Source organism: Pieris brassicae, chromosome 12 (genome assembly GCF_905147105.1).
Source record: "Pieris brassicae chromosome 12, ilPieBrab1.1, whole genome shotgun sequence".
In the NCBI taxonomy this organism is placed as follows: Eukaryota; Metazoa; Arthropoda; class Insecta; order Lepidoptera; family Pieridae; genus Pieris; species Pieris brassicae.
The window spans coordinates 6,039,141-6,047,423 of record NC_059676.1 but is presented as its reverse complement, the minus strand read 5'-3'; positions in this window follow the sequence as shown (position 1 = coordinate 6,047,423).

The following is an 8,283-nucleotide window of genomic DNA, read 5'->3' as shown; positions in this document are numbered from 1 at the left end:
CTTGTACAAAAGAAAGTGCCCGAGCGCATGTGTCACAACCTCTTTTATCATCACAATTTCCCTACTCCGATTCACTCCATAGTGGAAGTGGAATGGTCGAGTCATTTAGTAACAGTTCGTAAACAACCGAACGAGTCAAATGAATAATTATTGCACATGCGCACTTGTAGCAAGATTCTTAAGAATATGTTTCATAAACATGTTTAGAATTTAATTAAATAAATATTAGAAGCTAACAGTATGTCCCATTTCAACATTTCGCTACACTTTTGTTGTTGACCTTCAGCTAACTCAAACGAAATCTCTATAGTTCCAACGTCAGTATATCATCACTCGTCCAAAGGTTAGTGGCAGTGACCTTTCCTGCGGTCGTAAAGCAGTAATGTCTCGGAAGCATGAGTTATGTAGTTGGGCAACTGTTCAGTAGTTTATAAGTTCTGGGCCACCGCAAATATGAAAATAAACAAACACTACGTAAATATCTCGAAAACACTTCAAAGGCGAATGGAGTACGCCGACGGAGTGTAAGTCATACGCTTTTACAGATTTCAGTTCTAAATAATCATTTGAATATAGTAGAAAAGGATTAACAGCTTTTTTTTGGAGAAGCAATTAGCAGCTGAAAAAGCTAAAGCATGCTACAGGGGTCACGGCTCCGAATATGATTTTGTCCCATTCGGTGTCGAGACCCCTGGTCCGTGGGGTCCTAGTGCTAAAAGGCTTTTAAAAAATATCAAAAAGGTTAGTCAATATCACAGGAGATCGAAGCTGGCAGCTACCTCGGACAAAGATTTAGTCTATCCTATTCATTCATATTTTAAGGTTAGTTATTGGTTTTTGTTATATTAATGTATGTTAGCTGTATGATTATTTTATATACGTTGGTTACTAAATAAAAAATTATATACAATTATGAGCATTTGAGCCATGGCTATGGCTATGAAGAGGTAATAGGGCTATGTTTCACAGCATCAATAGCTTGTTCTTTTACTTTGGACCAAAAATTGACTTAGAAACTATAACATTTTGTTTACACACAATATCGCGTGTTGGACCAAACTCGGCAACATGTTGCGTCGATCGCAAATGTTTGATAAACATCAATGAGTGGAAACCAATCTTTATTTCCAAAATTTCCGCGAAATGTTTAAACATCTCAATAAGTTTAAAGGTCCATCCATTCTTCTAAATCTGTATAAACCCACGAAATATCATTTTTGGCTTAACTTTCTTTTTGAAATCACATTTATTCGTAATAAAGGTGCCTTAAGTGAAAGTTGATGACAAAATTAGGGGCTTACACTTCACGGTGTGAACTTCACTTCACACCAGAGGTAGCGTGGAAGACTGAACTCTTCGTTACTTCGACTGAACGTTAAAAATTCTTTTTTTAATATTAAAAATTATGTATGAGGATGGGATAAGAATTTTAGAAAGGCTAATGCATGGCACAAAAAATGGTGGGAAACATTGGTTGACCATATTACATAAATTTGGGAAAAATGTGTAAATTCAAATTTCAACAAAAAAAATTAAATTCAAATCAACCGTTTTTGATTGTGAAGCTTAATTAAGACGTAATTCACATGAAATGCCATAAATTTTAGTCCAAAACAATTTTATTAAACAAGAACTAATTTGGTGTGTACAAAGGGAATTTTAGTACCTACATTGAAAGCGCCGATAGAGTAATCCGCCTAAACCCTTGCTTTTAAAAGCGCAATAGAGTAAACTATGGATCAGTCATGGTCCATTCGTGCAGACCGAAAAATGATATAGGCATTTGAGATGTGCAATAAGAATCATCTTATCCAGCTTAAGATTACCAGAAGAAGATCCATCACTTTCAAACGCGACCGCCTACCCGATGGTCTGACCAAAATACAATTATGGGAGTTTCGGCACCATGTCGTATCAGTCAGGGCTTATTAAAACAGATCACGCCTTGAAGACTATGAAGTAAGTGTAAAATAATATCTAAATAATCATTAATATATCACTTAAACCATTATCAAAAATTATGATTTTCGTACGTCAGTCACATGACTCAAAACTGTCACAGATAAGTCAACTCGAGGAGACAGATATAGATCAAAATATAGTATATGTATTAGAGTTATGTAAGCTATAGTTAAAAGTATTGACGTTTGTTTACGTATTTACAAGCATGTTACGTCATAGGGTACGACGCCATCTTGTCTTGAGAAGCGTTTTTAAATATTTAAAGCCTTACTTTACAGAATTAAAAATAAATTTCTATAGGTTCTATAGTTCAACGAAGAGCGATTCGAATCTTTGACGACCAGTCACTATATAAACGGCTTAGCGTTGCGCAGATATTTGGATCTCTGGAACAGAGTCCAGAGTAGTAGATGCAGACATCTACTACCGCATTTACCCTGGAGAGTGTTCAGAGGAGTAGTTCGTTGTTCAACCTGCAGTTGAGTTTTGTCATTGAATGTCACGGCAGAACACAAAATACCACCCGTATCACCTCGAAGTCCGTCGTCCACAACTGAGCGTTTTTGCCGCGCATCACCACTATGTGGAACCAGCTACCCACTGAAATATTTCCGAACCAATTCGACGTAGAGTCATGAAAAGAGCGTACCAATTCTTAAAAGGCCGCCAACGCAATTCTGGCAATTTGAGTGTTATGGGCGGTACCAGTTAACATCACGTGAGATTGATGCCCATTTTACTCCTGTTTCTTCATGTTCTAGATAATATTTCTAATTCTATATTCTCCTTATTGTTTCGTAAAAAGACGTTGTATGTTAAGACAAGTCAAATGTAGGGTATGCGGTGATCAACTTTAGTATTGGCGGCAGCATTTGCTATCGGGCGATCGAGTGGATTTGTTTAATAGCAAACACAGAGCATGGCGTAAACAGCGGCCACATCAAAGAGATGCTGAATACACTGCACTCCATTAGTCTTAAAGCTTTTTCAGGAATACATTTATATATAAGAGATTTGTGACAATCACTCTTAAAACTAAATATAGAGTATATATATATATATAGAGTATAATCCTACCTTTTAAGGCAATTATGTTATTATTTGATAGAGCAGTGTTGGCCTAGTGAGGTCAGCGTACGACTATCATCCCTGAGGTCGTAGGTTCGAACCCCGGCTGTGCACCAATGGACGTTCTTTCTATGTGCGCATTTAAGTGAAGGAAAACATCGTGAGGAAACCGGCTTGCCTTACACCCAAAAAGTCGTCAGAGTGTCAGGCACTGGAGGCTGATCACCTACTTGCCTATTAGATTAATAAATGATCATGAAACAGATAGAGAGTCTTTTTAGGTCTGAGGCCCAGACCTAAAAAGGTTGTAGTGACGTTGATTTATTTTATGTTATTATTTAGACGATAAATAAAGCTATAAAGCACTTTGTTTTATCCTAAAATCTCATAATAACAGCCGCAAATTGCAAGAGCAATTGAATTGTATTTTATGGACAACCTATGGTGTCATTGTTTAGCTGCATAAGTTTAAGATAAGATGTTATATGTATATTATATGTTTATATGTTTTTATGATATACGTATGTTTGTTTTTGGGAAGATGAAGAGTTGATCCTATGTGGATGCGTAAAGCTAGAACCAGAGAAGAGTGAAACCCCTTAGAGGAGGCCAAGGACAAGCTGTTTAACGAAAACCAACCGGCCGATTAATTATTAGTATTATTATTTTTATTTTTCTTTTAGTGCTTTTATTTTGTATTTCACGTTCATTATGTACTAATATGAAAACTACAGCAGTAAAGGCTTTTATTATTTTTATTATTATGTTTGTTTTTGTATTATTTGATTCTTTTTTCTATTTAAGTTTACTTATCTGAAGTAAATTTGGTCCTTCAGTCAGACCCTGGCCTAGTTGTTTTGATGTTTTTAAACTCTTCAAATATTTAAGGAAATTAATAAATCATGACAAACAATTCCATTTTAATTTGCAATAACCTCAAGAATTATTGCATATTATATCGATAACAAAAAAGCGTGATATCTCTAACTCATTTACAAAAGTACAAAAATAAAACAAACTTTCAAACATTCCTCATCGGGACTTCGTAACGAAGCATAAACTTAAAACTGTCGTCGTATTAATAAAAAGAGTAATGAATGTGAAAAATAAATATATCGTATAATTTATAAGACGTATAATAAGTTAATTAAGTATCAAGATGATTTGCTCACGGCCGGTCGAGTCGGCGCGGATCAGAAACCCTTTGATCTTCGATCGGGCTTCTTACTTATATAACTCGTTTGAACTGCATGAAAACGTATGAAAATGTAGCATAAATTACGAAAATCGACCTTATTGCAGCTGTGGCACGATTGAACTTCAATTAAATGTAGATTAAGTATAGTCCGTTTGTCAATACTTACGATTTATGAAGGCTGAATTTTGGAACATCTGAAACGACTTTACAAAGCCAAGGTATAATCGACTCTATATTAAGAAATGTAGAGGTGTTTATGTTGTGTATTTTACTTGTGATGTTGTACGTTTAGTGTGCGTGCGTGTGTGTGTGACCTGTCAAAACGATGAGTGGTAGCAGGCGCGAGGCGTAAACATTTACACGCGGTCAGCGTCGCGAGCGCGGCCGCTCCGGAATCGAATGAGTCAATCCTTAATTCTAGAATTATGGAGAAATTATAGCACTTGTACGGCTGTGGTTTCAAATTGCATCATTATAATACCGCCGACAGTAAATTATGACATAAGACATTGTATTAAGCACGTGGTAATCCACTGAATTCATTTTAGCTATTTATTTATTATTCGGAATAAATTTAGCCTAACACATAATTCCCCTATTAAGTAATTTGTAGGTATCCCATTTAAATTATTTTGAAGTGAACAAAGACGGTGGTCCTCCCTTCCGGTCTCCAATTGCTTCTATCCTGTTTAATACAATTATACTAATTACACGAACCACACACAAGACAACATAAAGTACGTAGCAAAATATGGCTTTGGTATAGTGAAACGTATACGTTTCTTGCATTATTTGAATATTTTTGTACAGTCTGCCACCAAACAATTTGAGTATGAAAAAAGTAACTTTCCTTTAAAATTTTACTTTTTATTTTAATTAATATCAGCGCTTTAAATATTACAGTATCAAGTAGTCACAGTAACAGATAAAAATATAAAGCTCAAAGAAAGGCAACTGAATGCAAAACCATCGATTTGTGTACAGTAATTTGCGCTAATAGCCGAGAATGAAGTAAATTGTACACAAACATCCCGCATCAGTATCAAATCACAAGAATGTTACAATCCGGGAATCAAACAGCCATTTGTAGCAATTCCCTAAACTGAGGATTTGTTATAATAGATTTGATTGAATTACGTTTATGAGGGCTGGGTACATTGTTACAAAAATTCCTTTTGAACACGGTAATATACAAAGTGTTTAACTTATGAAATTGTAAGTAGATTTCTGATCTATAGTTGCAACAACGTGTACCACAACACCAAAATGTCGTACTGCAAAAAATGGCGCGAATTTGAGTTTTAATCTTCTCCTTGTGGAAGCTCTCAATAGCTGGAGGTATTCTTTTGGATGTACGTAGTTTATTTTCTTATACTATAATATTTCGTCGATATCAAAGTTGTCCTGACCATTGGATGTAACTGTTAAACATATGAAATGCTTGGTTTTTATCAATATATGATGACGTAGGCGTGATTGCTAAAGTTAGTAATTGTACGATTTACTATTAGTAGATAGACCATTGAGTTTAGCGGAATAAACCACAGATTGCTTTTATTAATAACAATAGAAATATTTTGTGAATTCCCGTAAACTGATGCGGGATTCGTGAGTGCACTCGGAGGGCCATAAATACTCATTATTTAATTTATCTTGTTGACATCAATTATTGCGTTTGAGAATCACAATTACTGGTAGTAACTCCTGGCAGTACGACCTATGTTCCTGTGTTAAAATAAAATATATTATTTACAAAATCCCGTATAGTTCCTGCGGCTTTTCGATAACTTTTTAAAGGCAAGATAAAGATTTTTTTTAATCTACGTTTTTTTATGTGTGCTAACAAGCCGCAGCTCGTAAACACGCATGTAGCGGGTGAGTGGACGGGCTTTATTTGTACATTGAATTATTATTATTATTTTTTGTACATTTTTAATTGTCCGTTGAGTGAAATGACATAAGGTCTGCTTCGTGTCACTTTCTATACTGTAAGAAATAGGTTTTTTGTAAATATTTTAATCTATTACTGTATAATGTTGTGTTTCTTTTTATATGTTCTCTGTATCTACCTATGTATTGTTTTGTATATGAAATACATGAATACATTGGCCGAATTGAAGTAATGTTAGTTTATTTACCTATAAAGCGTCTTACTTACGTAGGTTTACGTAGGCATTCAAATGGAGTAACATCAAAGTTTATTGGATGGCTAACGAATTGCAATTCTGAATATCCAAACATCTCCAAATTGGCTTAACAACTTGGTAGTTTTGCCTGTACTTAACAAGTTAACACAATTAGTTATGAAAGGTCCTGCTTCAATTGCGTCTGAATACGGCAAGCAGATTGGACGGCAATGCTCCCGTATCGGGCATTGTTGTCTCAATAGATGTAAACTGTTTCTCAGGCTAACAAAAGGACGGCTTGAGATGCGTGGAATACTGCTTATAGAGACCAAATTGGACATACAGGACGATGTAAAAATATTTTGTCATATGTAAAATAAATATCAAAAAATAATCTAGTAAGAAGAATCGTGATGTGGTACTGGCTCCAAAGAGTGACAAATACAAGAGTATTTTGCGTCCTGATCGTATCGACTTGTTGCAGCTGTTAATGAACAAAATTCAAGGCAAGAAGCGGGCTGGGAGCTGGAAGGAGTCGTGGTTGGTGGAATGTACGGAAGTGGACTGGCAAAACATCCGCAGACGAACTGTTTAGCGCAAGATAGATGATAGCGCATGAAGAAGAAGAATAAGAATCTAGTATGACCTAATGAAAATAATGCATTAGTACCGGATCAAGTAAAGTATATGCTTCATTTATGTTATTTCTACTATTATTTATACTTAGTATTTTTACAACAGCCGTTTATGATGCCTGATGCAGAAGGCTCACCTGATGTTAAGAGATACCACCTGCCCACCTCTTAGAAACTCTTTTACTTTAGGGGCTTGCCTGCCTTTTAAGAATATGATCTTTTCTTGAGATACCCTTCAACGTATTGGTTAAGAATTAAATTGTATTGAAATGTTTAATTATGAGAAGCGCAAAATTCCTCAAACCCACATAAATAATACTTTCAATTGAAAACAATTTCGTTTATCCACAACCAATTGAAATTAAATAAATGGCTTATTTGATAAACGATTTTTACGTGTTATTGTTGATTTACGTTCAAATTAAATTGATCATTATTAATTGCCACCGCATCCATCCAACCCATCACCCGTCAAAAGAACGAAACACCCGCGCGATGCTACGATGACCTGTTGAACTTGAAGGGTTATCTTTGAATGATTTCCATCTTAAGTCATAAGTTACAGCGTTAACGCAGGCTTACATACAATTATTTCTTTTGGTCTTGTACGAGCCAAAACTTTACATTTTGCTCACTAAGGCTTTATTTTTATAAGCGTTGCGAAATCCGGCTTGAATAACCAAAATTAACAGTTCAACAATCAACGGGATGTTTTTAATAATAGAGGATTCTATTTTTACCCTACATTCATTAGTCACGAATAACCAAAGAATAATTAATTATTAATTACCATAAAAATTAATGCTTAATGAAATGCCGATGAGAGTGCCTGCGTCTAGCTATACTCTCGTAGCGTAACTCCGATGATTTAAGAAGTCGCCACGCACTAAGGAAGTCTTAACAAGCAAAAGGTTTGCTCGTACGTAAGTCTAATAATTCATCTAAAATGCTGTGATAAAACGTGTTATTTATTGCTTCAATATTTCCACATTATTCTTCACAACACTAGGGAAGTAACTCTTTTTTTAACTTAATTCCTTCTCGAAACTTCTAAAAACATAACAGCAAACGGACTGATATAGGTCACACACTTTTATAAGACTATTTGATAATAAATAATGTAGAAAACAATATTGAATAAGTATAACAATCAAAAAAAATCTTTTTATTACGTAGACTTTAAAATTATTTATAAGAATAACGTAAGAAATTGGAAAACACCATTTTGTTTGCTGCATAATTGCGAAACGTTGACTAAAACCTGCACAGCGTACACGTCTACCGTCATTGCCTT